Source organism: Capsicum annuum, chromosome 5 (assembly GCF_002878395.1).
Source record: "Capsicum annuum cultivar UCD-10X-F1 chromosome 5, UCD10Xv1.1, whole genome shotgun sequence".
Taxonomy (NCBI): domain Eukaryota; kingdom Viridiplantae; phylum Streptophyta; class Magnoliopsida; order Solanales; family Solanaceae; genus Capsicum; species Capsicum annuum.
Window position 1 is genome coordinate 92,905,813 of NC_061115.1, and position 7,882 is coordinate 92,913,694.

The following is a 7,882-nucleotide window of genomic DNA, read 5'->3' on the forward strand; positions in this document are numbered from 1 at the left end:
TACTGCTACTGAATAATTTGCACTTATTATAAATTTAAATTTTTGGTATATTAGATTTCCTTTTATGGCAGTTATTATGCTTTTTTCTATAGGTTTTATAATTCTATCATCTGCTAAATATAATTCTATTGGTGTATCTATTCCTTCTCTAAAACATGCTTTTATTAATATCTCTGTACCTCCAAGGTGTACATATTTTATTGGATCTCCTTTACTTTTTATATCATTTATCTCTTTATTAATTATTCTTTTTGTTACTAGTGGTATACTAGCTTTGCCTTTTGCATATCTGCAGTCTATTACATGTTCTTTTTGGCATACTACATAATATTCATCCCTTTTCCTAGTAAAAATATTTTTTATTGTTGGTATTTTAAATATTTTCTCTACACTTAAATCTAATTCTTTTCCTTTTATTTCATCAAATATGTTACTATCAAATATTATTTTTTGTTCCGTTCCTTCATCATTTAAATATTCTTCCTTTGTTATTATTTTTATATCTTCTTCAGTCATTTGATTCATCTATTTCACTATCTATTTCATTATCTGTTTCGTTTTCTGAAATTTCATATATACTATCCTCACTTTCTAATTCATAATCTATATAATCTATCTACATATATTCTGTATTATCTATTTTTATTTCTGATATTTGTTTATTTTTTGAATTTTTAGGTAATTTACAATCTCTAGCTAAATGTCCTAACTTTCCACAGTTATAACAAATACATTCTTTTATAGATTTCTTCTTTCTATATGGTCTTTTGTATTTATAATTTTTTACATAATATCTTTTTCTTGGTTTCTTATATTTATATTTTGATCTTTTATATTTCTTATATTTCTTATGTCTTTTTCTTTTCTTATAATATCTTTCTTCGCATCCAAATTGGGGTGCTATTTTATTTTTGCAACATGTTAAATTTCTTATTAATGTTTTTTCCATTTTTAATTCCTCTCTATATTTTTCACATAAGTTTCTATACCATTGTTGTAAAAATTTTATTCTTGCTCCTAACGTATCTACTATTTTTGCTTCTTCCCAACTTTTTATTATTTTCGAACTAAATGGCTCGGGTAATTTATTAAAATATAATTTTCTTATTTCTTTACTTTCTTCTATACTATATGCTCCTTTGTAATAATATTCTTTAAATGCGCAAGTATATTCATCTATATAACACATATTACATATTGCTAGTTTTAACATTAAATTCCTATTTGTATCTTTTTCTTCATCTTGTTCTTCTTCTATTGTTGTCGTACTACCAAATTCATCTTTTATAGCTGTTTCATATTTTTTTAATAATTCTATAGGTGTTAGTTTAGTTGTTGTCGATGATGTTCCTTCTATAGGTTTATTAGTTCTTAATACTTTTTTGCTATTTTCAGTTAAATTTGAAAACCATAATTTTACTGATCCTATTAGCGTTTTTTCTATATATTCCGGTGCATCTGTTATATTTATATTATTATCTAATAATTGTTTTGTCATATATCCTATCCATAATTGTATTGTTTTTTCTGTATCTATTACACAGTCTAGGTCTAAAAAGTTATAATTTTTATTAATTATTTGTTTTGGTATCCATTTGTCATATTCATTATATTTTTTAAACTTATTCTTATAATATATAGGTTTTCTTATTTCTGTTGTTTTAGGTATTATATTTTCATTTTTTCTTTTTTATCAAGAGTATTTATTTCTGTATGGGTATTTTCTAAATTTTCCTCAGTAATTTCTTTTTGCTCTTCATTGATTTCTAAATTTTTTGTATTTGTTAATATTTCTGTATATGTTTCACTATCTTCGGACTCATAATTATCTGTCTCTTCAATATCTATATTATTTATTTCTAATTCTTCATTTTTTATTTCTAATTTTTTCTTAAATTGATTTATCTCGTTCAGTAATTTCTGTTCTCTATCTTTTTCTTCTTTTTCTTTTTGTCTTTGTTCATACAACTCTTTTAATATTTGTAGTTCTTTTTCTAATTCAGCAATCCTACTATTTTTAGTTTTTTCTATTTTTCGTATTTCTTCCATAGTTTGTTATTTTATTTTTCCTATTTCCTTTTTCCTATCTATCTCTTCATTTTCTTTTTCTATTCTTACCATTGCTGTCAATTTATCTTCTAATTTTAATTCTTCTTTTTCTAACATTAGATATAAATGTTCACCTATTTTCTTATATCTTCGTCCTAGATTAGAATTTATTTTTGATCCTTCTTAGTTTTCATATATTTTTTCATCTATTATAAATTCTTCTTTATTCATTTTATTGTGAATAGTTCATGTTGATATATATATTCTAAACTATCTATTTGTGATTCTAATTTTGATATTTCATATTTTTGCGTATTTATTGAGTTTTTACTAACTCCGGCAAATATGTTATAATGTAGTCTTTTTATTCTTATTTTTAATTCTTTACGTTTTTCAGAAATAATTTGTTTTAGTTCTTTGTATTGTTGCACTTTATTCATTTTAAATTATATTTATAATATCTTGGCGGATATCTAAATCTAATTTTATCATAATTAGGTGGTATGTGTTTCATTCTTCTAGATTTTAAATGTGTTATTAATTTTGATTCAATTAATGTAATTAAGTAGGCTAATTTTTGTGGGTTTTCTTTTGTTTTATTTAGACTTATATATTCTGAATAATTACTAATTAAAGATTCTTTAATTTTTCTAAAAGCTTCTCTATTTTTAAATGGTCTTCGCATAATTAATTTAATAATTTATAGGTAAATTTTTTAACTCTAGATCTAATTCTAATTCTAACTCTAACATATATTTCTCTTCCGTACTTTTTAAATTTCTGGGCTCTGATACCATTTGTAATGGGGTGCGCAAATTTAATAGATCTAATAGATTCACTAGATACCCATTTATTGTACAAATTTTTTAGTCTTACGATAAGATTATAAGTTAGCAATAATGTAGAGCATTTATGTAAATTTTGACCTTTCTTAGCTTTTTAGGGTAGGTTAGGCCTATAGCTATTTTGACTTTTTAGCTTTTAGTTTTACAATTTTAAAAACGTGTGAAGAATAGATTGTAAAGTTTGATTGTAAAGTTTCTTTCGTTCTATAAATAAAGAAAGCAGAAGGCATTGCAAAGGCAAGCCTTCATGCATTGAAGCAAACATTCTCTCCACTCCACAACAAATATTTTATTCAGTTAATTAAATAAACATATTTCAATGAAAAAAGCTATGGAGGAACAAAACTCAGAAATATCAAAACTACCCGAACAGGTATATTTATTCATGATTATGAATAGCTAAATTCATAATTCCCAACAATCATGATATGATAAAATAAATTCATATTAGTTACTTTATTGTAGAATTATTCGAAGAATAATATGTTAAGAAGTTTATTAACAAAGAGGAAATGGAGAAAAATCCCTAAGGACTATGCCATCCTAAAGGTGAAACCAATGAGGCAAGAAGCCGTGGCGGGGAGTAACCAGAGTATAGGCACTGTTTAAGGGAAAAAGTATCCGGATTACCATGTTAATAGTGACCAAAGAACATATTATTTAAGAATAATCTAGTATATAGTAAGCTAAGATGACCATATTTTGTTATGTACATGGTTGAAGGGAATATTTTGAAAAAAGCAATTTTATGAAAATGAATGATTATTTATCTGATGTGATGGTAGATAAATTCAAAATACTTATTTCGTATGCACTTAGAGATATAAAAGTAGCAGATATAAGAAAAATCATATTAGAAAAAGCCTTTGGTAAATATTACATGACTAGAGTAAATTATATACCATATCTACCTAACTACTCTTACAAATACTTACGATGATAAGCTACATAGAATTGTTAGAAAAAGATATAAGAAACATACAGTTACTAGAAAAACAGATAAAAATAAATATAGACAAATACATGGAAAATAAAGATATAAAATACATAGAATTTCTTAATAAAAATATGCAAAAACTACTAAGGCTAAAACAAACAACTACAAAATATTATAATAAAACCAATTTTAAAAGATAGATCATTTAGATTATCTTAAAGTTTTAATCTTATATATACTTAAAAACATAGAAATTATAGATATTAAGAAAATAATATTAGATAAAGTAATAGACTACGAAATTGAAACTATAAATTGGCTAGAACAGTTATACGAAGAAATTTACCCAGAAGGATATTATTCAGATTAAGAGATGTTAGAATATATTAGAAAAACTAGAGAAAATCAAGAAAATCTAAATAATGAAATGAATTATAGAAACCGAATTAGAAAAATAATGGAAAACCTAAAAGAAAAATTAATATGGATAGAAAAAACCTTAGAAAATTTAGATAAAAGTACATGTGATAGTTTATATAATTTAAAAAACTCACTACGAGAAGAACAACACAAGATAATAAATAACATTGAAAATATAGAATTAGATATACATTACAGTACATATAGGATAAATTATTATACAGAAATTTGTAACTCTGCAATTACTACAGGATAAAATAATTAATGAATATATCTTACGAAAAATGTAAATCATTAAAAGATATTGAAACAAAATTTAAGAAATATCCACGCACAAATAAAAATAGATTCACTAGAAACCTAATAAATCTATTAGATCTATTAAATCTGCGCACCCCTACAAATGGACGAATGAAACCTATGTTGAACTTACAATTCATAACAAGAGGGGTCACGAAAGATGAAGATATACACAAAGAATGCCTTATAATTCATTTTAAGGCAAATAAACATAAGTGAAAGAGCATTAAGGGAGGATCACATGACTTATACATTATCTATGATAAGATGCTTATGCTAAATCACTTATTAAAGTCCTTATACACACGTTAACCATATTTGTATCTATATCAGTAGAAAAAAGTAATTGTTAGACATAACAAAATTTTCCACTTGTCAAAAGATTTGCATTGCATCAAATATCAAAAGAAACATAAGAAAAGTTATTCATATTCTTATTTCGCTAAATCGCAAGTGGTACTTAATACATGTAGGGGGCAAAGAATTGAATAAGCTACACACATACACATATTTACATAGAACACGTTGAACAAAGAAAAGTAGGAATAAATAGAATGACAGGAGTTTTATATGATTCACATATCTAGAAGGCTAAACAACCACATGAAAAAGGAGGATCAAATATCAAGATAAGGTAACATGGCCAAATTTTGATAGAGAAAAATCAATAGCATCAATACAGGATAGGAAATGACTTACATTTATTTATGAAACCATATCACGTACTTTTTGAAAATTAACCTAAAATAATAAAAGTATAAAGGTTCACCTCTCCTTGGGTAGCACACTAAGGCCTTGGCATTAATGATTCTGGCTTGAAATTCAGCTTCAAAACTAAATATGGAACCAAGAGAACTCAAAAGTAATTAGAAACATGAGAGTAGAAAAATTGATAGTGTGTAGTATGAACCATGTTTTGTAACTTGTGATATTTCTTCTCTCTTTTCCTACACTCACAACTTGTCCATTTCAAAAGTTATTTATTATAAATATTCCCTAGTTACTTGAGTGTTCAAGTCCAGTGCTTGTAGGATGAAAATGCCTCTATTTATAGGCAAAATCCGTACTTGAAAGTCTAAATTTGAAACAAGAATTTTGTGAAAAAGGGATTTGAATTTTGAATTAAATCTTAGAAATGAATCTCTATTTTATACACTAAGAGTGACATTAAATTCGTTGGTATTTGACTCCGTGGTGAGATTTGAATGATAAATGATGCTGCGACAAAGGTGACATGGGTGGAGCGGTGTTGTTATGTCGTTATATTCTGGTTTAGAGATAGAGAAGAGACAAAAATCAGCTAATACGTAGAAACTTGATGTCTATTGAAACAATCCTAAATCTCTCAATCAAAACTGAATCAACCTGCAAAGGTAGGTTTGAGGATCCAATATCCCATTCTAGACATCAGATTAACAAGTATATAATTATCAGGATGCCCAAAATATAAGGAGAATAATAAATCCAAATAGAAAAAATGATAGCAAAGCTTCCTAACCTACTAGATCCTTTGTATAAAAATAAGCTAAGAAGTAAATTTATTCATGACATATCTAATCAGTCTAAATAGGATTTAAAGAAATATCAAGATCATTCACATATATTTTTATGAACTATTAAAGCTATCAGTGCGACTGACCTGACAAGTACCACGTGAATTTTGTAGATTTCTTTTAGTTTTGAATCAGCTTGCAATAAGTCCTCAACTTAATATAAGTTCTTTGACCACATAATGGCAATCCATCTTGACATCAGAGCATTGCTTAGATTTCTAAAGTTTCCCTCTCATAGTAGAATGTGAACACAAATTTATTTTTCTTAGCAATAATCTTATAAGGATGATGCTTCCCTTGTACCTTATTAATAATTAATAAGTAAGATCAGGTTAAAGGTAGCAAATTTTTGCTCATTCGGTGAAAGGCGTACTAGGTAAAAATGTTATTGGTTTCTTTAGTCCCTTACATTGGATAGGTTTAACAAGATTCTAAGAAGAATATTTTTATTTTTTTCTTTCAACCTTCCACACCAAGAAGGGTTAAAGGGATCGATCCCGAGAAATGATGTAACCTCAACTAATGGCCTTGTTTCTTTCCTTTTGATTTGAATAAAATTGTACCTTCCAAGCCGTCTATTGATTAATTGGTTAAAGAGACATCTTTGATAAGACTATACCATAAAGAGTGTGGCTAAAGACTTCTTTGAGTTCTATCTAGTCGAATGGGTCAGAGAAACTTTTCAACCAAAACCCCCTAAAATAAACATTTTTGGCTCTTCCCACATACATCTCACATTATTCAATGTGGCCTACTGAATCACTGATTCACAAATGCTCCATAACCATATTGGATGAAATATTTTTGAGTAGATCGTAATGCTACTTGACCGGTTGAAGAGGAGAATCCACCATTTTTTTCTTTCCATTATACACCTCTATGATTTACATTGCATGCGCCTTTAATGTGTTCCCCTATATATATGGATTCTTATCTTCTTTATAGATGAATGTGCAGATCAAACCCAAAAAGTTAATTCACTAGTTCAGGCTCAAATCCTTTCTTTCTTAGCAGAACTACTAGTTTGGTTGAGTCTTTGAGCTCTTTTTTCTATATAGGATGATATCTCTGAGAGAGGGGAATGCATAGAGCTTCTAAATAGGGCAACTACATTTTTTCTTTTCCCTGAAAAAAAACCTTTCCATACAAGATAAGTCTATTTATAAAAAAACTGAATCCTTTCTTACCTTTTTCCTCGAGTGGAAAAAGAAAGAGAGTCTTATGGAGGGAATGGAACTATGAAAACTATCTTTTTGGTGATTGTTGAAAATTCATTTCTATAGAATATCTATGGAAGCACTGCCAACCATTGCCAGAAATAATATTTCTATTATCAGTATGACCATCATTACTAAAAACAAACCATTACAAAAGGAATATGGATAGCAATCCCTTTTGAACTCATTGTCATAGAAACATCTATGAAAAAAACTTAATGGGGAAAATTACTAAAACATTGCTTATTAATTCCCACCAAAATTTTTTACAAATTATCACTAAAAGAACATTTTTTTCTTTATCAATAGAACATACCAGAAAACCTATATTTTTCTCATCTATTAAAAACCCATTTCTCAATTGAATATGTCCGTACAAATTGAAATATAGCTATAGATAAATTTAATTTTGGGGTGAATTTGTATCTCTAATTGCTTAGGGATGTTTTTTTGTTGTATAACTTTCTCACCAATATGAATAGTGTTGTAAAGTAGCAATTTTGTGAGTAGATTCTCTAAAATATTTTACGGTTGGAGGAACTAGTTAACTAGTTAGTTAGT